Source organism: Mirounga leonina, unplaced genomic scaffold (assembly GCF_011800145.1).
Source record: "Mirounga leonina isolate KUSES-001 unplaced genomic scaffold, KU_Mleo_1.0 Mir_101595, whole genome shotgun sequence".
In the NCBI taxonomy this organism is placed as follows: domain Eukaryota; kingdom Metazoa; phylum Chordata; class Mammalia; order Carnivora; family Phocidae; genus Mirounga; species Mirounga leonina.
Window position 1 is genome coordinate 14,822,130 of NW_023270158.1, and position 27,115 is coordinate 14,849,244.

General features: G+C 36.3%; 1 protein-coding gene across 1 annotated transcript in view; it reads left to right on the forward strand.

The window, feature by feature from the left end:
• Nucleotides 1–27,115, forward strand: part of IL1RAPL1 (interleukin 1 receptor accessory protein like 1) — a 1,375,052-nt gene that overhangs the window by 1,194,781 nt on the left and 153,156 nt on the right. The window lies entirely within an intron of this gene.

Genomic DNA, 27,115 nt, shown 5'->3' on the forward strand with positions numbered 1-27,115 from the left:
CACCAAGGGACCAAAAGGGTCAATTCCTCTAGGAATGAGAAACATCCTTCTGTTTGGTAAATCAATGCAGCAGGAAGAGGAACCATAACAAGGATGACCTATGACTATTTGCATCATCCCCAGAGAGAATTCAAAGGGACTGACTCAGTCTCAGAGCCCTAGGGCAGTGGTTCTCAAACTGTGGCTCCTGAACCAGAAGCATCAGCACCACCTGGAAACCTGTTAGAGATGCTGACTTGTAGAATCAGAAACTGAATCTGATCAAGCTTTGTGCTAAAACATAATTAGTACTGTGCCAAGGCAACAGCGCCCAGCCTTGATCGCGCTTGAAAATCACCAGCTGAGCTTTTAAAATTCCTCATGCCTGAACCCCTCTCTGCTAGAGTTTCTGATTTAGTTGGTGTGTCATGGACCAGGGCTCTTCTAAGTTCTCCTAGGTGATGCTGATGAATCTCCGAAGTTTAGAACCACGGCCCTAGCATGGGAGCAGGGTAATTGCAGGTATATCCCAGTACTGGGCAGAGATTCCTTCTGAAAAGGAAATAAAACGTGGAATTCAAAAATTGTTCACTTCACAATTTTACAGTGAGAGAAAGGGGAAATGACTTGGCCTAAAACACAGCATATGGTTATAAATTCTAGTGTTGTATAGCCTCCTCCTAAGCATCAATTCATAGGGAAGCACATTAAAGCAGTATAATGTTCAAAACCAAGTTCTGTGGTAAGCATCTACTATAATAGAATGACTTATTCCAGAAGGGAAGTTTCATTTCAGGAGAGCTTATCATGATATCAAATATGTTTTGAGTTAATGAAAATGCAGGAAGCACCAATAGGGCAATTTTAAACCGTAAAACCTAATTTAACCTCACTAAGAATGACAATGCTCCGCACAAAAGGAAGTCTCACATCCTGATTGATCAAACAGAGAATAACTTGGATGCTGTGTGGCATCTCCTTTGAAAAAGCTAAGTTGACTGGGAGAGGCAGGCTTCTTCAGAATATGATTATTTACTTCTAATTAAACTCAGAATGATTAAAAAGAGATTTCCCTTTATAAGGCCACAGAAATTGTTTGATAAACTGTTGTAAGCCTCCAGACTCTCATTTCCATTGTTGTATTGATTCTTTATAGTTGTTTTCAGAAAGATTTACATAGGGGTTCTTCTGGTCACTTATATATTTGCTTTTTTATTTTTTTTTATTTTTTTTAAAGATTTTATTTATTTATTTGACAGAGAGAGAGATAGCGAGAGCAGGAACACAAGCAGGGGGAGTGGGAGGAGGAGAAGCAGGCTTCCTGCCGAGCAGGGAGCCCGATGCGGGACTCGATCCCAGGACCCTGGAATCATGACCTGAGCCGAAGGCAGGCGCTTAACGACTGAGCCACCCAGGCGCCCTATTTGCTTTTTTAGATCTTGTTAGAGGGAAGATCAAGTTTCAGTGACAGCAGAAAAGGTGTTTATTTTCACAGTAAAAACTTAATTTGGGTAATATTGAAACCATCCCTTTTGATACAGATAACCCTCTGTTTTAGCTGCTTAATTTGGAATTATTTAGTTGAAAAACAATGAAACAGAGCTACTACTTGTTTTTCTCATTTTATAGATGTTTTATAAAATATAAAGCCAGCCATTTCATTATAATTTTCTGAATTGAATCTCCATAAGAGCTTTACTGAAAATTATATTTGATTAATAGCTCTTTTAAAACTTCTCTTTTAATTTAGTTCTTAGTAGTATTTTCTTTACATATAAAAATTGATTGTTGCTGCTGTATGCTGAGAACTTTTGTTAGGTCCCCTTAATTCATTAAGGTGCCATAGTATGATTAGCTAAACCAATTAAGCCCATTTACTAAACAGAGACTATGGGAAACATGCTACATACAGAGCATTGTGTTGCAAGGGGTTCAACTTTCTAATTTTGAAATTAGATTGGGAGCATAATATATTTAGAAAAGGTGGCTAGTTACATTTACATTTTAGAGGGTCAGAATTAAATAATATTAGTTCCTCAGCCACACTAGCTCCATTTCCAGTGCTCGACAGCCATATGTGGCTAGTAGCTACGATATTGAACGTTGAAGATACAGAACATTTCCATCATCACTGAAGTTTCTCTTGGGCAATGCTGTATAGGCTAGTTTGTGAGGAAACATATTTTTTAAAACGCATTGTTTTCTGGGATATTAGAGGATCACTTTAAGAATTCTTAAATAGAATTAAATATTAAATAAAGAAAAATAACACCCCACGTGGGATATTTCTTAAAATAGTTTACCTTCTAGAAGAGGAACCTAAGTACCAATACATAACATTTTCTATCAGAGTTGGTTGCCTAGAGCTGTTGTACATCTCAACTTCATAACCAGGTCATAAGGGTTTTAAAGGTCATAACCTAAGTTCCATCCAGTGTCCTCGAAGCACCAAGAAGGACTGATATGCAGAAAGAGGGCACTTACTGGATTTTTATCAAAAGCACCAAAGCATTCTGAAGCTAGGAGAAACTCCATAAATATCGGCTTTGAACTTGAACAATAGTTGGCGATTCCTGGCCCAATCAGCCCTTCACTATACCGTCATTCTGAACAGCGGTAGGTCATGACCTCCATCTATGTCAAATAGTTCATGGTAGAGTCACAAGACCAAGTGTCCTCTCAACCACTCCCTAAACTAGATGCTACCTGCACTAACACAGAGCTCCTATTCCTCATCATACCCTCTTTATACCTGGTCAGGACCAGCCAGCATGAACATAGACTGCCTCTCCAGGATTTTCATGATTTAATTACTCAGCTTGAATAATCATAAGACTTCTTCCATCGAAGTTTACCCATCTTTAATTTTGTTTCTTTCCGTATTATAGGAGATTGATACTCCAAATACATGTACACAAACACACATATATGCAAAAGCAGCAATGAAATTCCCCCTGCCAAATCAGTGATATAGTTTTGTTTCTAAATATTTGTGATACATAAATGTCATAAGATACTCTGACCTTTAATTTAAAATTTAATTCAAAAAAGATTATTTGAAAAAAAAATATCTCTGAATGTTAGTTTAAAACTTAAGAGAAGCACACATAAACAGCTTCATTCCTAGATTCAAGCAAGGCAAATATTTCCAAGTATTTTCTAATCTCTTCATGATTCTTTAACACAAAATGCTGTATCTCCTTTCCTACTAAACTGTATGTATCTAAAAGGTACAGATTATTGAAAAAGAAGGCAGGGTAGGAAATATTGACACAACTTTGGTGTGAAAATCTTCCCTTAATACATCTCATGTGTTTTTGAGACAGATGTTTGGAGGACATGTTTTTTAGGGCAGAACCAGCACAAGAGTAAAGCTGTGCCTGGACACCTGTTAAGCCCTTCTGTGCCATCTGCTTACAGGAATGTACACATGACCTTAAAATAGCTGCTGCTTTTGGAGGTCATTGCACCAGTGTTGAGACTGCAACTCCCACAACCGTAAGACTTAAAAAGAGATTTATCTTAAAAGGCAGTGTTGTCTCCAAGCGTGAGCTTCATTTTTATGAGCTAAGCTTGAAGTCCCTGACATTTAGAAATGACAGTGTGTCAGTGTGAGGTTCTTTTGAATAATCCTTCTAAGTTTTATCAGCTTTACAAAATGTTACTAAGTGCCAGTATTCCATTTATGATATGTTTTAACTGTTGAGAGTGTGATGTTGGCCGGGAACGGTAGAGTCCTTAGCTACGACTGATCAAAGATAGTTCAGTGACTGACTGTTATTATAAGTAGGATAGTGGTGATGTTGTTCACTGGTTTTGGAGAGAAGTCAAAGGATTTCCTAGTTACTGTTTTAAGATGTATACTCAGTTTTGTGTCTTTTAAGTTTTTATGTCATAGCCATGTTAAGTGCATCAAGGAGATGTTTAGAAAAGTATCATAGTTCAGGACTATAACTTCAACTATTGAAAAGGGAATTTAATGACTTTTAGTACATATTAATATTAAACATTTATATAATCATGAATAGTACTTGGGAATTTTATGGATGAATATCCAAGAATGTGCATGTTCTTTTGTGTATGGATGTGTATGTCTGTGTGTGATTTAATGGGGACCATTGGCAAAATTTATGACCCATTCCTTTGAACAGCTTGCTTAATATATGCTTCATTGAAAGAAAATAGGCACAGAAATGTCTAGTAATGAGCTTCTAATAAACTCATCAGAGAAAAACTGTGATAGAGAACCTGAGACTTAAGAAACCAAGCTTGATGATGTCCCAGCTTGATTCTTAGATGAGAATGAAACACTATTTTAATTTAGCTTTTAAAATTATAATAACATTAATAGCAATAAAATACATGAATGCTTCTGAAACTACCTGAGGATAAGTACCAGGTGTTTTATTCTGTTTTCCTTTAATTTCCTGTCCCTCAGGGACTAAAACTTTGGTAAAATATCATAAAAATGAATAACTGCAAATAATATTTTTAAAAACAAAAGCATGCAAAAATATAAGCCAGGTTTTTTTATTGTTTCCTTCAAATAACATTATCAAATTGCTATAAAAGTTACTATATATTTACCCTCACTTTATGTACTTGTTATATTGAACAACAATAAAAATAATTTGTAGACTGGCTCTGCTCTTTGGACCACATTTTTTTCAATATTTAGTTATTTATATTAGAAAGAGAGAGTGAGCAAGGGGAGGGGCAGAGGGAGAAGGAGAGGGAGAGAGAGAATCTCAAGCAGACTTCCCACTGAGTGCGGAGCCTGACACAAGGCTTGATCCCAGGACCCTGAGATTATGAGCTGAGGCCAAAATCAAGTCTGTCGCTAAACCAACTGAGCCACCCAGGTGCCCCAGGGCCACATTTTAAATAGATTTGCTCTACGTCACTATGTATTAAACTTGGAACACAGGTGTATTCTCAGGGAATTATGAGACATCTACAGAAAAAAAAAATGTATGTCTGTATATATACACATACATGTATACAAATTTAGTTTTTATTTTAATGATAATTTTAAAATAATTTAAATGATTTCTATATTATCTGGCCCACCAGAAAGTACAGACACAGACACATGATATAAGTTCCCATGGCTGTGTGTATGTTTACAATCAAGTCAGCAATATGTATTACTCTAAATGTCAAGGTCTGATGAATAAAGACAAGAGGAAGCTAAAGAATTTAATACTTTGAACAGTCACCTCTATTAAATGGGAAAGCTTGGCCTTGAATCCAAGTCTTTTAATTCCTACTTTAATGTGCTTTATTTTAGTTTTAAGACAAATGCACACCAGAAATGAACTGGTTTATATGAATCTTTCATTTGAATTATATTTTATTACTTAAAATATGTGAGACAATAATACCTGACTTTCATTTCCACTGTTTTTTCAGTCACAACTTAAATAACATTTTCTCCAAAGTATACTACTTTTATTTGTATAATTATACATTTTAGTGCAAAATTAGAAACCAATAACAGAAGGTTTATGAAATCTACCTTGGAATCACTGTTTGTTTTGTTTTGTTTTTGAACTCACTGGTTTTTAGAACCCTGAGATGAAGCTTCAGGGGAATGCATTATTTAATGCATATAAATGTATTAAAGGCCCGATTTATATTCTCAAGGTTTTAAATGTGCATTCTGGGTTTTTTTGCGGGAGAGGAAAAGAGTCACAAACATGTAAATTGCAGAATAAGATCATATAAGTCAATGGACCAACTTGTGGGTCATAACTAAATGTATTAGGGGTTCACAGAAAAGGAAGCTCAAGCTCAGCATGAGCTGCCTTCATCAATGGTAACCTCACCAAAGAGCTTAACCAAACTTCAGTGTGAATTGTTTCTTTTCTCGAAAAAAAAATAATTAAATATATAGTATTATTGTTTGAATAACTCTCTTATGCTGACTTTCTAAACATTAATTGTGATGTAAAAGATTAAATAGAAATTTTTTTATGTCTCACTAACTTAGTAAGATTCTGACAATTAATTATTGTCCTTAACCATTGTAGTAAACTGAATATTGGTTAAATAGTGGATCTTTTATTTGTAGATTTGAGTTTTGAATATTCCTACCTTTTATATATTGTCATTCTCCAAATGACAAAATATTACTTAGTGAAGGATTTGGGAACAGATTAAATTATTTAACATTCATTGCATTATTACACAGTGAAACATGCACTTCCATTTGTGCAATATGTCAATCACCATTCTGCTTTGACAAAGGGAATATGTTAAAACATTTTATCAGTGGAGAATTCCCAAGGTCACATTCTGGCAGGTGAGTTGGGACTGGTGTAAATTTTACAGGCTTCCCATTAAAACAGTTACACACAAATATATGCATGGGCACACACACACACGTACATACACACACTAGCTTGGAAATTGTCAAGCCAAGAGTGCAGTGCATGGTGCTAAAAACACTCCATTCACTTTGGGCACATGCCAGACCTGCATAAGTCTCTACCCATTGGAAAAAGAGTCTATATATAAATTTTCTAAATGGTATCTCTTAATAAGAACCATATGATCCTCTTGATCTATGCAGAAAAAGCATTTGACAAAATACAGCATCCTTTCATAATAAAAACCCTCAGGAAAGTAGGGATAGAAGAAACATACCTCAACATCAAAAAGGCCGTATATGAAAGACCCAAAGCTAATATCATTCTCAATAGGGAAAAACTGAGAGTTTACCCCCTAAGGTCAGGAACACAACAAGGATGTCCACTTTCACCACTGTTGTTCAACATAGTACTGGAAGTCCTAGCCTCAGCGATCAGAAAACAAAAAGAAACAAAGGCATCCAAATTGGCAAGGAAAAAGTCAAGCTTTCACTCTTCACAAATGACATGATACTTTATGTAGAAAATCTGAAAGACTCCACCAAAAAATTGCTAGAACTGATCCATGAACTTAGCAAAGTCACAGGATAGAAAACCAATGTACAGAAGTCTGTTACATTTCTATATACCAATAATAAAGCAGCAGAAAGAGAAATCAAGGAATCAATCCCATTTACAATTGCACCAAAACCCATAAGATACCTAGGAATAAACCTAACCAAAGAAATAAAAGATCCATACACTGAAAACTATAGAACACTTATGAAAGAAATTGAAGAAGACAAAGAAATGGAAAAGTATTCATGCTCATGAATTGGAAGAACAAATATTGTTAAAATGTGTATACTACCTAAAACAATCAATCCATTCCCTATCAAAATGACACCAGCATTTTTTACAGAACTAGAACAAACAATCCTAAAGTTTGTATGGAACCAGAAAAGACTCCAAGTAGCCAAAGTAATGTTGAAAAAGAAAAGCATCACAATTCCAGACTTCAAGCTGTATTACAAATCTGTAATCATCAAGACAGTATGGTACTGGCACAAAAACAGACAGATCAATGGAAAAGAATAGAGAGCCCAGAAATAGACCCACAACTGTAGAGTCAACTAATCTTTGACAAAGCAAGCAAGAATATCCAATAGACAAAAGACATTCTCTTCAACAATTGGTGTTGGGAAAACTGGACAGCGACACACAGAAGAATGAAACTGGACCACTTTCTTACAGCACACACAAAAATAAATTTCAAAATGGATGAGAGACCTAAATGTGAGACAAGAAACTATCAGAATCCCAGAGGAGAACACAGGCAGCAACCTCTGTGACCTCGGCCGCAGCAACCTCTTGCTAGACACATCTCCAGAGGGAAGGGAAACAAAAGCAAAAATGAACTCTTGGGACTTCATCAAGATAAAAAGCTTCTGCACAGCAAAGGAAACAACAAAACCGAGACAACTGACACAATGGGAGAAGATAATTTGCAAATGACATATCAGATAAAGGGCTAGTATCCGAAATCTATAAAGAACTTACCAAACTCAACACCCCAAAAATAAATAATCCAGTTAAGAAATGGACAGAAGACATGAACGGACATTTCTGCAAAGAAGACGTAAAATGGCCAACAGACACATGAAAAAGTGCTCAACATCACTCAGCATCAGGGAAATACAAATCAAAACCATGATGAGATACCACCTCACACCTGTCAGAATGGCTAAAATTAACAAGTCAGGAAACAACAAATGTTGGCGAGGATGCAGAGAAAGGGGAACACTATTATGTTGTTGGTGGGAATGCAAGCTGGTGCAGCCACTCTGGAAAACAGTATGGAGGTTCCTCAAAAAGTTAAAAATAGAACTACCCTACGATCCTGCAATTGCACTACTAGGTATTTATCCAAAGGATACAAACATACTGATTTGAAGGGACACATGCACCCTAATGTTTATAGCAGTTATTATCAACAATAACCAAATTATGGAAAGAGCCCAGATGTCCATCGACTGATAAATGGATAAAGATGCAGTGTATATACATACAATGGAATGTCAGCCATCAAAAAGAATGAAATCTTGCCATTTGCAGCAACATGGATAGAACTAGAGTGTATTATGCTAAGCGAAATAAGTCAGAGAAAGACAAATACCATATGATTTCACTAATGTGGAATTCTTTTTAAAGATTTTATTTGACAGAGAGCACAAGCAGGGGGAGTGGCAGGCAGAGAGATAGGGAGAAGCAGGCTCCCTGCTCAGCAAGGAGCCCGATGCAGGGCTCAATCCCAGTACCCTGGATCATGACCTGAGCCGAAGGCAGATGCTTAACCAACTGAGCCACCCAGGTGCCCCACTCGTGGAATTTAAGAAACAAAACAGATGAACATAGAGGAAGAGAAGGAAAAATAAAATAAGATAAAAACAGAGAGGGAGGTAAACCATAAGAGACTCTTAACTATAGAGAACAAACTGAGGGTTGCTGGAGATGAGGAGGGTGGGGGTATGTGCTAAATGGGTGATGAGCATTAAGGAGGGCCCTTGTTGGGATGAGCACCAGGTGTTATATCTAAGCGATGAATCACTAAATTCTACTCCTGAAACCAATAGTACACCATATGTTAACTAAGTTGAATTTAAATAAACAAATAAATAAATGATATCTATTAAAACTATTCTGCATTGTAAGAGAAAAGGAAGATTTTTTTTTTGAAGGTTCAAAGTAGCAACATATTTCTGAAAGTATGTTTCCACTAAAAGAGGTGAAAAGTCTAGAAGACATTTTGGTGTTCTCAAAAAGTAGCAAGAATAGATGATCGCTATGAATTAAAAAGCTCAGAACCCTAGAGAGAAACATTAGAGAAGGGCAGAGATACAAAAGAATTGGTCAAAATGAAAAAGGAATGCAAAGAAAACCAAATGCAACCAAGAATCTAAAAGTTGCATTTAAAGGCATTATAATATGAAATAAGTGAAAGCTGCCCAAATTGTACAGGAGTAAATGAAAAAAAGTGTCTCCAGAATGCAAAATAAAAGAAAAATATATAGGAGAAGGAGAATTATGGGGGTAGAATTCTAATTTTGTAAATGCATCTAATTCAAATGAAGGAACAAGAAAATGGAAAGGGGGTCAATATATCTGCAATAAACAGTTACAAAGTTGGGGTAATAGTAGTAATGTCCTCATTCTCATTCTTGCTTTACACAAACACATGCACACACACACCCACACGGCTAGGAAAGTTGAAAGCATATGAAGGAAATTACAACCTTGACACAGGGTGATGGGTAAACACATTAATAAGTGGAGATGTGTATGTATTCTTAAATGGGAGGACAAGTAAAAATATAAGAAAGTCATGAAATTCCTCCAAAGGTTTCCAATCAAACTCAATTCTCATTAAACAGTTTTTTTCTTAAACTTGACAAAGTTATTCTAAAGTGCATTTGAAAGAAATAGTTAAGAATATATTTAAGAAGATTTCCTATTTCCTGGGTTCAAGATTCATGATTCAAACCTGGTAACTTGTGTGTTTTAGGAATTACTTGAGTTTTTTTCTAAATTATCTGATTTGTTAGCATATGTTTATAGTAATCTGTTGTCACACTATGTATTTCTGTGGTTATCTATTGTATTGTTTTCCATTTCTCATTTTGGTTTTTGAGCCTTCTCTTTTTTCTCAGTTAATGTCGTTAAAGCATTGCCAATTTTGGTTTTTTTTTTTGGAAACACAGGTCATTACTTTCAATGTTATGTTCTTGTTTTTTATGATCTCTATTTTATTTATTTTTCCTTGTTCCTTCCTTCCTCTACTAAATTTCAGCTAAGTTTCTTCTTTTTCTAGTTCCTTATGGTGTAATGTTAAGTTGCTTATTTGAACTTTTTTTCTTAATGCAAGCATTTATAGCATAAATTTTACCCTAACATCTGCTTTTGCTGCAACCCATAGGCTTTGGAATATTGTGTTTTCTTTTTCTTTTGTTTTGAGACATACTTTGATTTGTCACTGATTTCCCTGGCCCATTGCTTGTGCAGTAGTGTGTTGTTTAATATTCACATAGTAAATATTTAATATTTTTTAAAAAGAATAGAGATACAGTCAAATATTCTTATCAAAAAATGTACTCTCTATACCATCATTTTAAATAGTAGTATGGCTTCCCACTAAAAAAGGATATGTCTAAAATTTTAAAGTACTACCGGAGGACTTGCCATACTAAATGACAGTGTCATAGATTATAATCATTAAACATGATAGAGTGGTAAGAGCAAGATGAAGGTATACAAGATCCATAGCCCACATCTCCCATAGAAAAAAATATTTGGCAGCCATTTATGGACAAAAATGCCTTTGTGGAAGTTTTGGTATCCAGGTGGGAGACTGCAAATCCTCAGTGGAGCACAAGACCAAGAAGGACCACTATAAGAAAACTAAGAAGGCAGGCCTGTGCACTGGCCTCCTGTAAACTGGCCTCCAGCTTCACTCATCTATGGTCTTTCCACAACCTCCTTCCACCAAGGGACCTGGGAGGAGTCACAGCTGTCCATGCTACTGGCAAAGGCCTGCTGACCTTGGACCTTACTGTAATCCCTGAAACATTCTCATGACTCAGCTCCAGCCCTGCTCTACTACTGGTCCAAGAAAGTCTTACTCAGCTAGGGATCCATCCCAGGGATGTGGCAAAAGCAATGCTTCTAGGTGCCCCTCGTAACAGGCCCACCAACCTCAAACCTGACTGCCATCCTTGAAGTAGTGCTATGATCCAACTTCAGCCCCACTCTACCATATTCTAAGGCAATCTTGACCCTCCAGGGACCCATCAAAGGGACTAGGCAGAAGCTATGTGCATAGACACCCCCAGTAATAGGCCTAATGACCTCGGGCACAACTGTGGTCACTGAAGCAGGCCTGTGACCCAGTTTCACTTGCTCTCTACTGCAGTTCAGAGGCAGTCCTGTGTGCCAGGGACCAGCCCACTGACCTGACAAAAGCATGCCCAAGAACCCACCAGAAGCCACACCCAAGTATGCCCCTGGTAACAGGCCTACCACCATCAATCCAACTGCAGACCCAGTAACATCCATGAAACCCGGTTCCAGCCCTGCTTGGCTGCAATCCCAGAAGCAGTCCCATCAGCCCGGGTATTTGGCAGGAAAAGCTTTTTGCTTTCCAAAACCAGTCTATAAAGATGGAAAGAAATGTTTCCTCCTCCAAATGCACAGACACCAGTGCGAGGAAACACAGATCACAAAGTATCATGCGAACATGACACCACCGTGGGGAACTGACAAAGCTCCAGTAACCAACACTAAAGAAATTCAGATCCATGAACTGTGTGACAACAAATTCAAAATAATTATCTTAAAGGAGCTCAAGAAGCTACAAGAGAACACAGAAAACCAGACAAAATCAAGAAAACAATGCATGAACCAAATGAAAAGTTTAATAAAGAAAAAGAAACATAGTGAAAGGCAAAAATAAAATTTGAAGAGACAGAACAGCATTAGAACCAGACATGGTAGAGATGTTAGAATTATCAGACCAGGAATTTAAAACAACTATGATTAATATGATAAGGACTCTAATGAATAAAGGAGACAATATACAAGAACAGATGTGCAGCAATGATACAAGGGAAGAGAAAGAGGAATAAGGATTATTTTGCTATTGCTATTATAAGATACACTACCTGTAAAGTGGTATAGTATTATTAAAAAGTGGACTTGGGTTAAGTTGTAAATGTATATTGGACATTCTAAGGCAGCACTAGAAAAAGTAAAAATTGTAATAAGTCAGACAGAGATGGACAAATATAGTATGATCTCACTTATATGTGGAATTAAAAACAACAGATAAGCTCATAGATACAGGGAACAGATTGATGATTACCAGAGGCAGGAGGTAGAAGGTAGGTGAAATGGGTGAAGGGAGTCAAAAGATACAAACTTCCACTTGTAAAATAAATAAGTTATTGGAACATAATGTACAGCATGGTGACTATAATTAATAATACTGTATTGCATATTGGAAATTTACTAAGAGTAAAGCTTAAAAGTTCTCATATAAGAAAAATAAATTTTATAACTATGTGTGGTGACAGATGTTAACTAGACTTAGTGTAGTGATCATTTTGCAATATACACAAATATCAAATCATCACGTTCTTTACCTGAAGCTAGTATAATGTTATATGTCAATTGTATCTCAATAAAAATAAAGTAAAAAAAGAAGTTTAACTGATATGCTAAAAAGGAGAGAAAATGGAATCATAAAATGTTCATTTGAAACCACTCAAAGTGGAAAGAGTAAAAGATAAAAGTAGCAACAAAAAACAAGGGCAACAAAGAGAAAACAGTAACAAATATGATAATTAGTCCAGCTATATCAATAATCACTTTGAATGTCAACGGCATAAGTGCACTAATTAAAAGGAAGAGATTTTCAGGGGCACCTGGGTGGCTCAGCTGTTAAGCATCTGCCTTCAGCTCAGGTCATGATCCCCGGGGTCCTGGATCAAGCCCCATGGACTCCCTGCTTAGCAGGGAATCTGCTTCTTCCTCTCCCTCTGTGCCTCTTCCCTGCTCATGCTTGCTGCCTCTCTCGCACACTCTCTCTCAAATAATAAAATCTTAAAAAAAAAAAAAAGGAAGAGGGGCTCCTGGGTGGCTCAGTCATTAAGCGTCTACCTTCAGCTCAGGTCCTGGGGTCCTGGGATCGAGCCCCACATCGGGTTCCCTGCTCCACGGGCAGCCTGCTTCTCCACCTCCCACTCCCCCTGCTTGTGTCCCCTCTCTCACTGTGTCGGTCTGTCAAATAAATAAATAAAATCTTTTTTAAAAAATAAAAAATAAATTTTAAAAATTTAAAAATGGAAGAGACTTTCAGAGTAGATCAAAAAACAAAAATCCCAACTATATGTTCTCTACAAGAAACTCACTTTAACTATAAAGACACATATAGATAAAAAGTAAATGGATGAACCACTACACAGCTATTGGGTCAAAATCTGGAACACTGACAACACCGAATGCTGACGAGGATGTGGAGCAACAGGAACTCTCATACATTGCTGATGGGCATGCGAAATAGTACAGCCATTTTTTTTAAAGATTTTATTTATTTATTTGACAGAGAGAGACACAGCAAGAAAGGGAACACAAGCAGGGGGAGTGGGAGAGGGAGAAGCAGGCCTCCCGCCAAGCAGGGAGCCCCATGCGGGGCTCAATCCCAGGACCCTGGGATCATGACCTGAGCCAAAAGCAGATGCGTAACGACTGAGCCACCCAGGCACCCCAGTACAGCCATTTCTTATGACAGTTTGGCAGTACTCATATGATCCAGCAGTACATTTCTAGGCAATTTAACCAACCATAAAGATACATATATATATCTTTAGAAATCTTGTCATTTACAAGAAATCAAAAGTGAAATTAGAAAATACTGTGAGATTAGCAATTATAGATTGAAGAGATATCTAGACTCCCATGTTCATTGCAGCATTATTCAAAATAACCAAGATATGGAAACAACCTGTGTCTATCAATGCATGAATAGATAAAGAAAATTATATATAATGGAATATTATTCAGGTTTAATAAAGAAAGAAATCCTGCCATTTACAACAATATGGAATAATCTGGAAGATATGCTAAGTGAGATAATCCAGACAAAAAAAGACAAAGGCTGCATAATCTCACTATGTAGAATCAATAAAAGTCAAATTCATAGAAGCGGATAGTAGATCGTGGTTGCCATTGGCTTGGGGGTGTGGAGGGAATGAGAAGGGAGTTCAGAGTACAAAGTTTCAGTGAGCAGGATGAATACATTTTGGAGATACAATGTACTGCATGGTAACTATAGTTAATAATACTGTATTGTATACTTGAAATTTGCTAAGACAGTAGACCTTAAATATTCTCACAAGGTAATGCCTATGTTAATTAGGTTGATTGTGGTAATTATTTCACAATGTATATCAAAACATGGTATTATACACCTTAAATTAGAGAGCACGCATGAACGTGGTGGGGAGGGGAAGAGAGAGGGAGAGAGAAACCCAAGCAGACTCCATGCTGAGTGCAGAGCCCCACACAGGGCTTAATCTCACCACCCTGAGATCAGACTTGAGCCAAAACCAAGAGTGGGACGCTTAACCAACTGCACCACCCAGGTGCCCTTATACAATTTTTGTCAATTATACTGCAGTTAAGATGAACAGACAAGTCAATGGATGGAGCACATGGCCTTGAAATTTACATTACTATATAAAAGATTAGTTTTTAATTTTTTAAAATATATCATTGACCAATTGGGAAATGGTTTGATAGATGATAGATAGATAGATAGATAGATAGATAGATAGATAGATAGATAGATTTATATATATGTATTATATAATGATTTAGAGAATTCATATTAAAAAGTGAAACCAAAAGACACATGGAAAAATTACTGTTTAATAAAGCTCTAGATAGAGAACAATTTTCCAAGAATTTTTATTTAAAAAGAGTGGGTCTTAACAAAAGAAAAGATGATTTTGACTACATTAAAAAGGACATTTTTTAACAAAAATTACCAAAAGGTAGGAAAGTTAATGACTAACTGGGTTAAATCCCTTCACAGGCACAAAGGGATTTATTTTCTAATATAAAAATTGTTTTTTAAATCCATTTTTAATAGCAGCAAAGCACATGATTGAATGATTAAAGAAATAAGTAAAATGGCTAAGATATGGAAACGTATTCAACATCACAGACAATTGATAATCAAAGAAATGCCAATTACAATGATAAGATGATAATTTTTCTCTGATAGTTTTGTCAAAAATGTAACATAGACACCCTCACACCCTGCTGGTCAGAATAAGATCAGTAAAACTTTTTTACAGGACAGGTTAGCAAGAGCTATGGGGAATTTTAGGTCGAATAATGCAGAAGATTGATCTAACAATTCAAATTCTAGGAATATATCTCAAGAAAATAATTAGGCTCTTAACAAAGACTCATGTGATAGCTTTGAGACAGTGATATTTATAGTAGCAAAAAATGTAAATTACCCAAATCATAAACAATAGTTATGCCATGACCATTCAATGAGAAATTCAGACACCTTAACAATATGCAGCATGGCAATTTACTCTTTTCCAATAAGCGAGCTATCCATTTTTTATCTCACATACAGTATTAATATAACACATAAAGGCAACGTTATATTAGGATAAAAAGTATGTTATTAATTTCCGTTAATGCTCCATGTGTATTTGAAAAGCTTTTGTATTGTGAAATTATTCAGTGCATTAGATCAAACATGTTCATTGTATATCTCAAATTTTATATATTGTACTGATTTTTCTTTTATTTTTGATGTTTTGGCCTGCTTTATCTATCAGGTGGTGGGAGGAATTCACTCAGGTGCTCTATTTGTGTATTTCTCTTCACAATCAGTGAAATTTTACTTTATATATTTTGACACTATGTTTTTAGATACATAATTATACAGTCTCAGTATTTATCTTAGGTACATCTTCCTGATAAAGTGAAACTTACCAAAATTATATGTTGGCCCTCTCTATCTCTAACAATACCTGTTCTTTAAAGTCTGTTTCACCCTCTCCTTCTGTCTGCCGCTCCCCCTGCTTATACTCTCTCTTGCTAATAAAAAATAAAAAATCTTTAAAAAAAAAAAAAGGGGGGGCACCTGGGTGGCCAGTCGTTAAGCGTCTGCCTTCGGCTCAGGTCATGATCCTGGGGTCCTGGGATCGAGGCCCACATCGGGCTCCCTGCTGGGTGGGGGGCCTGCTCCTCCCTCTCCTTCTGTCTGCTGCTCCCCCTGCTTGTACTCTCTCTCACTAATAAAAAATAAAAAATCTTTAAAGTCTATTTCATATATTATCAGTATAGTTAAGCCAACTAGATTTTGTTTGTATTTGCTGTTTGTAAATATTTTTTAATCCCATTCTACATACTTTTAATTTAAGTGTGCCTTTTATGAACACATTTAGTTGCATTTGATTTTTCCATGTTGGGCAATCTTTATTAAGTAGGATTTTAGTTCATTTTTGATTGTAGTAAGTGGTATTTGGAATCATCTCTACCATATCTGGTGCTTTCTGTTTGCCTGACTTTTATGCATCATGTTCTCTGATTTTTTCCTTCTTTCTTTTTTTTTTAATAAAGATTTTTATTTATTTATTTGACAGAGAGAGAGATAGGGAGAGCAGGAACACAAGCAGGGGGAGTGGGAGAGGGAGAAGCAGGCTTCCTGCCGAGCAGGGAGCCCAATGTGGGACTCGATCCCAGGACCCTGGGATCATGACCTGAGCCGAAGGCAGACGCTTAACGACTGAGCCACCCAGGCGCCCATTTTTTCCTTCTTTCACATTGATTCAGTTTAGAAGTTTTATACTTGCTATCCATTCTTTTCATTATACCCTAGAAAATTCACATATGTGCTTAATTTATCAAGGTTCACTTTTAGCTATATTTTTATTTTCCTTCAGAACAAAGAACCTTAGAAGACTTTATTTCTGCTGTTCCTGTCAACTTACATCATTGCTGCCCAGTATTTTAGTCATCTTTTTTTTTTTTTAATTCACAAAAGGTGCACTGTTCAGTGCTGTACATCAAGCGCTTAAAGCAGGGCCTTCCACATAGTCATTGTTCATAAATAATTATTGAATCTGTTAGTTGAATATACCCAAGTAGTTAACACTTTTTGTCTCCCATTATACCTTCTGGCATTTGTCTGCCTTCATTTTCTTTCCGCCTGAAGAGTAATTCTTTAGAGTTTCCTTCAGTGAGGGTCTATTGGTGACAAACATAATCTGTTTGTTGTCTGAAATGTTTGTATTTTGCTTTCGCTCATTAGTGGTACTTTGATGGTTATTTAGTTCTGAATTCTTTTCAACACAGTGAAATGTTCTTCCATAGGCTTTTGACTTCCATTGCTGCCTCTAAGAATTTGGTTGTCAGTCGCGACACCTAGGTGGCTCAATCAGTTAAGTGTCCCACTCTTGGTTTTGGCTCAGGTCATGATCTCAGGGTAAGATGGAGCCCTGCATTGGGAACTGTGCTCAGCGGGGAGTCTGCTGGAGATTCTCTCTCTCTTTCCCTCTGCCCCTGCCTTTTCTTGAGTGTGCTGGCACTCTGTCTTTCTCTCTCTAAGATAAATAAATTTTTAACAATCAATAAATCTTTTTTAAAAATTTCTTTTTTTCCTCTAAGATAAATAAGTCTTTTAAAAAAAGATTTAAAAAATCTTTAAAAAATCTTTATGCTGGTTGTCAGTATAACTGTTATTCTCCTGAAGGTACTCTGTCTTCTATTTTAAAAGTTTTCTCTTTGTGTTTAATTCCATATACTTTCACTATGCATACCCCACAGTGGATTTCCTTTTATTTATCCTTTTTGAGAATCATTAGTGTTCATAAATGTGGGAATTGGTGTCTTTCACCAATTATGGAAAATTCTCAGATATTATCACTTTCAAGATCCATCAGCCCCATTATTTCATTTTTCTCCTTATGAAACTCATTCACTTAGAATAAGATACACCTTTTTACTCTCTTCTCCCTATCTCAAACCCTATTTTATACTTTCCATCTCTTTGGTTTTCTCCTGCATTGTGGATAAGATCTTCAGATCTAACTTCAAATCAACTAATTATTTCTTTAGGTGTATCTAATTAGCCATCATTCTAAATATTCAATTATTTAATTATAAACATTATGTTCAGTTATTATATTTTATTTCTAAAAGTTATAGTTTTTAAATTTTTGAATCTGCTTAATCATTTTCTATAGTCTCTTGTTTCTTATTCATATATTCAACTTTTTCTTTTTATAACATATTAAACATACTTTATGTTTAATTTTTAATGATTAAAATATCCCAAAAGTTTTTAGAATCTGCTGTCTGTATTTTCTGCTGATTCTCACTTAATGGTATCTACTGCCTATCTTTTTTCTATGTGAGTGTGCTGTGCTTCTTGGAAATGTAGTCTAACATACAATGAGTGACGAGATCCGTCAGTGATTTTCTCAGTATATGGGATATGGGAATGCGAGAAAAGGAGAATAGGAGGGAGGGCGACATTATTGAGGGGCACAAGAAAACTTTTGTAAGTGATGTATATTTTCCTTATCTTGACTGTGGTGCTGGTTACAGAGGTGTATACATGTATTAAAACTTGTCAAATTGTTTGCTTTATGCAGTTTATTGTGTATTAATTATACCTCACTAAAGTGGTTTTTTAAAAAATTGGATACATAGGTACCAGAATCTTAATGGCCAGTCCTCTATATGGTAAATTCACTGATCATTTTGGTTGTACTTTTCTCACTTTTTTATGTTGAAAAAAAAAAAGCGCTTTGACATAGGGATTTCATGTTTCTGAATCTGTTCTAAGCAAGTCCCCAGATGAACAAAAGATTACATACAGTCTTGTGAATTACAATGTCATTGATAAGAAGAAAAGTTTAGAAGCAACTTAAATACTGAACAGTAGAAGTTAGGTAAATTGTGAAATAGATGATGGAATATAATAAAGACACAATCATCTGGGGAGGGCTTCATGATAAAATGTTGAGTAAACAAAATAGCATGAAATCAAACTGTTTACACTCTGATAATTTCATAAAGATTCAAAGAGAGAAGATAAACCAAAAGATTAACAATTGTTATGTTGGGGAATGGAATTGTAGGTAATTTCTCTTTTTCTTTTTATGCTTTTCTTCATATTTTGAATTCTCTACCATGAATATGTATCACTTCTCTCAGAAAAAAATGTTTTAGAAAATGAATAAAAGGAACCTTCCCAAATAATTGTTCTTTTATCTTTCAATGAGAAGGCTTTTAAAAGAATCCTCTCATAGAGGATTTCAAGCACATCAAGAAAATTGTTCAGAACGCTGAGAGTCTTATGGTGAATGTGACAAGGTTATATTCCAACTTCTGACATGTTAATTATTAATGTTTTGCTGGTCCCTAGTCTGTCTGAACAGAGAGATGAATACATTAGAGATGGGTAAATAAAAAAGTGATTTTCTTTCTCAATTAATATAGTGACACACTTTCATGATGAATTTTCTAAATCATTTTAGGTTATACCTTACTCTTTGTGAGTTCAATTATCTTTGTCATAAAAAGCTTTTTTTCAATAGGCAACCTTTACTCATTTTTCATTGCCTAATTTAACTATAAAGCTGTTAACATTCCGTTTTAAAGCTGATGATAAATTGCCTTGTAACCTATTAGAAATTTCTGAAATTAGGTGGTATAATACTCACAGATATAACCTTACCAATTACAAGGAGAAAAAAAACCTGAAAACATAAATATGGCTTTAACCTTGAAACCTGACAGGCGTTTGGATAAGAAAGAGATGAACCATTTCATGTATTTAAATTCCTTTAGACTCCTAGCTCTCTTGTGTGTCATTGTTATGATCAGTCCTTCTTAACACTTACCTTCTATTGAATGTGTGAAAAACATGTTCCCTATTGTTAATGACTCAATAATGTTTTACTCAAGAACTGCATAATGGGAGAAAGTTTCAATAAAAAAAGAAAATTCACATTAGCATTAACTGGTTATTTATAGGTATATATGTTTCATGCCTTCTCTTTGTAGGTAATCAAAATAGTGTGAAAATTCAGACTGAGGCTTGGAATGACAATATCTTTCTAAATCTCTTAGAAAAGGTCCCTCAAATTAATTTTAAGTGAACAATATACCTTACATTTTAAACGAATACCTACTAACACCTTTTTTGTTTTACTGGACTGTAAATAATTCCTAAAACCAAAATAAGAAAATCTTTAAAAATCAATTTGTTTTGGAAAAAAATCAATTTGTTTGGAACTCTATTTCTGTGAGCTATTATTTTCTAGCATTTTACCAATTCATCTGTATTCCAGTTATTAATGATGCATTTTCTTACACTGACCATTTTTAAATGGCATTTAATTTGCCCCCTTTTCCACTTTCTGACATTTGCTTCTTCTCCATGATTTCTGCTGTATCTGACACTAAGCAGGTGTCTTCGGAAACAATCAAGTATCATTCTGTTAAAGTTCTGCAGTAGCCTGTATGTTAATATCATTTGTTCTTCTTGTTACCATGCTAACGTGAGTGGTTTAATTCTCAAAGTTATATTCTCTCAATATAGATATCTATCGACACTATATGTATATATATATATATAGAGAGAGAGAGGTGTAACATATATAGATATCTGTATCTATCTGTATATCTATATGTATCTGTCTTTCTATCTATCTATCTATCTATCTATCTATCTATCTATCTATCTATCTATATACAGAGATAGAGAATATGTAGAGAGGAGAATCTCAGAACAGGCAAATTTTAGTTTGAGAAAATTAAAGCCCTGATCAAGCATTTCAGTCCTACATGCTATCTCAAGTATAGTTTGGGAAGTGTGGGAGTGAACATGTGTTGTCCATTTCTTCCTCTTTGCCTTTGCGCAAGAGCTTTTGACTTGGAAGGAGGTTTTGTTTGTTTGTTTGTTTCTGTTTGCTGCACAATTAGCCTAACATCCAGTTCATTTGCAAGGGTCCCTTTGGCTGCTTTGGTGGTATGTTATGAAAGCCTGTTAGCCTTGGAGACTCCAATGCATTTCATATTACTTACCTCTCAGTTGTCCCACTATAATGTGACTGGTGAATTTCTACTTGCTCACTAGTTTTGTAGAAATGTTTCCCAATTGATCTGCATTGCACCTGTGGCTTATTTCCCCGTGTTGGCAAAACCCAGAACTGGAAGGAGCATGAAGTACAATGCTATTTCTTAGCTTTCTTGGTAGTAAGTTGGTGCTAAATGCACTGATGCGTGTAGTGTTTTTCTGCAATGATGGGAAATCCCATTTAACTTAAATGACAAGCAGCAAAGATAACAGCAATAACATAAGCCCAAACTTCGCAGAACATTTGAGGACAAACATGTCAGACAATTCGTAAGAATTAAGATGTTTTTCACTACAAGTAACAGAAATCCAGACTCCAACTGATTAAAACAATAAAGAATGAATGGTCTCACGTGACTGGAAGTTCAAACATGGGGTGCGCTTCATGGCAGGTAGATTCAGCAATGTTATCAAGGGCCCAGGTGTTTTCTTTCTCTGTCCTATAATTCTAAGTGTGACTTCCTCCTCAGCATAGTAGTAAGAGAGCTACAGCAGTCCCATGTATTGTATCTATACCCAGTACTGCCCAGGGGACAAAGAGAATCTATCTCTTCCTATGGTTCTCTCATAGGAGCAAGGAAGGAAATGTTCCCTGAGTCTCTGGCAGACTTTCCATTATACTTTAGGTCAAAATGGGATCATTTGCTGGTTCCAGAACCAATCCTAGGCAAGATTACTCTTGAAGCAGTTTCTTCCTGAAATTGGGATGAGTTCAGTTTCCCTGGAGACCTACGGCTACTTGGATTTGGGGAGATATCCGATCATAATCGGGATTTGGATAGTATACAAAAGTGGAGAAATGAATTCTGGGTAGGTAACAAGTAAAGTCTACTACCTGGTTGTATCGTCATAATTGGACCTTGAAAAAATACAGAGGGAAATGAGAGCCCCTCTGGCCAACTCACTATGACCAATGTGTGTTTCTAAAGCAAAGCTTGAGGAAAAAAGAAGAAAACAATGAAATTGTCCATCTTTTGGCCTGAGGCTAAAATATTTAATATAATTCCTTAGTGAGCAGATAGTATAGTTTGATTCACTAAACATCCTTTCCAACCCTTTTTTTCCTGTTCTATAGAGATTGGAAAGTAAAGTCCTTGATTTCACAGCCCGTGTAGCAGGTTGGATTGGCCATGAGAAGAGTTCTGGCCAATTAGACTTAGGAAGAAGTCACTGGATCAGGCTTCATTCCTGAATAAATGTCAAATTCGGATATGATGTTTGGAAGCTGAGTATCTGCCTTGAAACCAGGAAAATAAAAGTCACCTGTCAAGGATGGTGGAGCAAGGAGGCTAGGCCCCCAGTGGCATCATTCGAGCTCTGAACTATCTACCCCCAGAACTTCGATTATGTGAAAAAACATAAGCCACAGTAGTAGCTGAAGGCAGCACAATAAAATATATAGAATATCAAAATTCATTATGTAACTTTACTCATATTTTATCCACTTAGTCTTTGGCTGTTTCCCAAAGACCAAATTAGAGAAATTTCTCAAATTGTATGTATCACAAATATTTGAACTAATACCAACCCTGGAAACCAACGAATCACACTCTGGGTGTTTAAGCAGAGACAGCTGTGGCTGTCATTTATAGAAGCAGCATTTATAGAAATCAAATGTTGTATACACAACTAGCACCTGAACCACTCCAAGTTTCACAGATCAGCAGTCCATTTTGAGCCCACCTGTCAGTCTCAATAACACGTTGAATGCAACTTAACGGAACAAAGAACAGTTAATTATGTCTTATGTAAACTGATCCTGAAATCAGTCTGAAAATATTAACATGCATGAATGGGGTTGTATTACAGCAAAGAAGTAAAAATTTACATTAAGGATACTTTGTTTAGCAATATTTGAACTGCTAACAGTCAAATAATGAGCAGACAGTCCTTCTTTTATCTGATTTTTATTTATTTATTAAAAAAAATTTTTTTATTACCATATAATGTACTATTTGTTTCAGGGGTACAGGTCTGTGATTCATCAGTCTTAACACAATTCACAGCGCTCACCGTAGCACATACCCTCCCCAATGTCCATCATCCAGCCACCCCATCCCTCTCATGCCCCTCCACTCCAGCAACCCTCAGTTTGTTTCCTGAGATTGAGTCTCTTATGGTTTGTCTTCCTCTCTGGTTTCATCTTGTTTCATTTTTCCTTCCCTTCCCCTATGATCCTTTGACTTGTCTCTCAAATTCCTGATATCAGTGAGATCATATGATCCTTGTCTTTCTCTGATTGACTTATTTTGCTTAGCATAATACCCTCTAGTTCCAGCCACATCATTGCAAATGGCAAGATTTCATTTTTTTGATGGCTGCATAATATTCCATTGTATATATATATACACCACATCTTCTTTTTCCATTTGTCTGTTGATGGACATCTAGGCTCTTTCCATAGTTTGGCTTTTGTGGACATTGCTGCTATAAACATTGGGGTGCATGTGCCCATTTGGATCACTGCATTTGTATCTTTGGGGTAAATACCCAGTAGTGCAATTGCTGGGTCAGCAATAGAGGGTACCTCTATTTTCAACTTTGTGAGGAACCTCCATACTGTTTTCCAGAGTGGCTGCAGCAGCTTGCATTCCCACCAACAGTGTAGAAGAGTTCCCCTTTCTCCACATCCTCGCCAACATCTGTCATTTCCTGACTTGTTAATTGTAACGATTGAGACTGGTGTGAGGTTGTATCTCATAGAGGTTTTGATTTGTATTTCCCTGATGCTGAGTGATGAGCACTTTTTCATGTGTCTGTTGGCCATTTGGATGTCTTCTTTGGAAAAATGTCTGTTTATGTCTTCTGCCCATTTCTTGATTGGATTATTTGTTCTTTGGGTGTTGAGTTTGATAAGTTCTTTATAGATTTTGGATACTAGCACTTTATCTGAGATGTCATTGGCAAATATCTTCTCCCATTCAGCCGGTTGTCTTTTGGTTTTGTTGTTTACTTTGCTGTGCAAAAGCCTTTTACCTTGATGAAGTCCCAATAGTTCATTTTTGCCCTTGCTTCCCTTGCCTTTGGCAATGTTTCTAGGAAGAAGTTGCTGAGGCTGAGGTCAAAGAGGTTGCTGCCTGTGTTCTCCTTTAGGATTTTGATGGATTCCTGTCTCACATTTAGGTCTTTCATCCATTTTGAGTCTATTTTTGTGTGTGGTGTAAGGAAATGGTCCAGTTTCATTCTTCTGCATGTGGCTGTCCAATTTTCCCAACACCATTTGTTGAAGAGATTGTCTTTTTTCCATTGGACATTCTTTCCTGCTTTGTTGAAGATTAGTTGACCATAGAGTTGAGGGTCCATTTCTGGGCCCTCTATTCTATTCCACTGATCTATGTGTCTATTTTGGTGCCAGTACCATACTGTCTTGATGATTACAGCTTTATAATAGAGCTTGAAGTCCGGAATTGTGAAGCCACCAGCTTTGCTTTTCTTTTTCAACATCCCTCTGGCTAGTCGGGGTCTTTTCTGGTTCCATACAAATTTTAGGATTATTTGTTCCATTTCTTTGAAAAAAGTTGATGGTATTTTGATAGGGATTGCATTAAATGCGTAGATTGCCCTAGGTGGCATAGACATTTTCACAATATTTGTTCTTCTAGTCCATGAGCATGGAACGTTTTTCCATTTCTTTGTGTCTGCTTCAATTTCTTTTATGGGTATTCTATAGTTTTCTGAGTACAGATTCTTTCCCTCTTTGGTTAGATTTATTCCTAGGTATCTTATGGTTTTGGGTGCAATTGTAAATGGGATCGACGCCTTAATTTCTCTTTCTTCTGTCTCATTGTATAGAAAAAAGTGCAACTGATTTCTGTGTATTGATTTTATATCCTGCCACTTGACTGAATTCCTGTATGAGTTCTAGCAGTTTTGGGGTGGAGTCTTTTGGGTTTTCCACATAAAGTATCGTTGTCTGATTGCTGTGGCTAGGATTTCTAATACTGTGTTGAATAGTAGTGGTGATGGTGGACATCCCTGCCGTGTTCCTGACCTTAGGGGAAAAGCTCTCAGTTTTTCCCCATTGAGTATGACGTTCGCTGTGGGTTTTTCATAGATGGCTTTTATGATATTGAGGTATGTACCCTCTATCTGTACACTTTGAAGAGTTTTAATCAAGAAAGGGTGCTGTACTTTGTCAGATGCTTTTTGTGCATCTATTGAGAGGATCATATGGTTCTTGTTCTTTCTTTTATTAATATATTGTATCATGTTGATTGATTTGTGGATGTTGAACCAACCTTGCAGCCCAGGAATAAGTCCTACTTGGCTGTTGTGAATAATCCTTTTAATGTACTGTTGGATCCTATATCCAGCTAGGCTGTCATTGAAAATAGAAGGAGAGATAAAAATCTTCCAGGACAAACAAAAACTAAAAGAATTGGCAAACACCAAACCAGCCCTACAATAAATATTGAAAGGGGTCCTCTAAGCAAAGAAAGAGCCTAAAAGTAAGATAGACCAGAAAGGAACAGAGACAGTATACAGTAACAGTCACCTTATAGGCAATACAATGGTACTAAATTCATATCTTTCAGTAGTTACCTTGAATGTAAATGGGCTAAATGCCCCAATCTAAAGACACAGGGTATCAGATTGGATAAAAAAACAAGACCCATCCTTATCAGATTTTTTTTTTTAAGAAAACACAGATTGCTTAGAAAATATAACTTCTGACTACATGCGACCAGATGACGGGAAATTTGTTCTCTACCAATAAATAAAAAGTGCCTTTAAAATACACCATTATGGGGATAAACTATTTTTAGTTTAGAATTACTCCTCAACTGCTTTAATACCACAGCTTTATTCCATTTGCCTCTCTACTCCTGCTGGGGTTTCTGCTGCAGTCTATTGACATATATAAGCGTTTCCATTACCTTTAAAAAACAAAACCAGCAATCATTTTTCAAAAGACACTTATATTGTCAGTATGTAATTATTGCTAATATTAAGCATTCAGTAACATTGTATGTCAACTATACTTCAATTAAAAAAAGGTATTAAGGGGGGCATCTGGGTGGCTCAGTCAGTTAAGCGTCTGATTTCAGCTCGGGATATGATCCCAGGGTCCTGGGATGGAGCTCCAAGTCCAGCCCCCTGCTCAGCGGGAAGTCTACTTCTCCCCTCTCCCTCTGACCCTCCTCCCACTCATGCACTCGCTCTCAAATAAATAAATAAATAAATAAAATTTAAAAATGTATTAAGGGGCACCTGGGTGGCTCAGTTCAATTGGTTAAGCCAACGACTCTTGATCTCGGCTCAGGTTATGGTCTCAGGGTCGTGACATTGAGCCCCACATTGGGCTCCATGCCAGAAGGGAGATTCTTTCCCTCTCCCTCTGTCCCTCCCCTGGTCGCTTGCTTGCACCCAATCTCTCTCTCTCCCTCTCTCTCAAATAAATAATTAAAATCTTTTTAAAAATTAAAAAGGTATTAAAATTAAAACTGTAAAACATGTTCTCTAGCACAAATGTGATCTTAATCAAAGTTGGGACAGAGATCCCTGTGAGATATTTTACCAAAATATTTATGTTAAAGATATAATTCTGTTCTGTTTTGGGTCTGGTTTCTATCAAAATGCCTCATCATCATTTAATTGCCTTCAGGTAAAACAGGAAAATGAGGACTATCTAGACAAATATGAAGGGGCCTTTATACATACCCATTCATACAGTTAAAAGTATTAATACAAGCTGCTACATGGTATGTGGATAGTTTATTCTTTTAAGTAACACTAATTATTAATGTTGTGTGTCATAAGAAACAGATGAAATGTTTAGAACTCAGTAATATGCTGGAACATTTGCCTCTAATAGATGTATGCAAAACCGGAGACAGTGACTTTGAAATTTTTTTATATTACTATTTTTAGCAGGGTAATCCTTTCTTTAAACCAGAGCTTACAAGGAAGCCCCGTGCAGAGTCACAGATAAATACAGAGCTCTTGGCTGAAGCAAAGCTGGCATGTTTAAAAACTGGTCTTCTTAGCTCACCCATTCCTCCTGAGGGGCCCCTAAGGCACGTCTGCCAAACTATTAGAATCTTTCATAAGGTTCCAG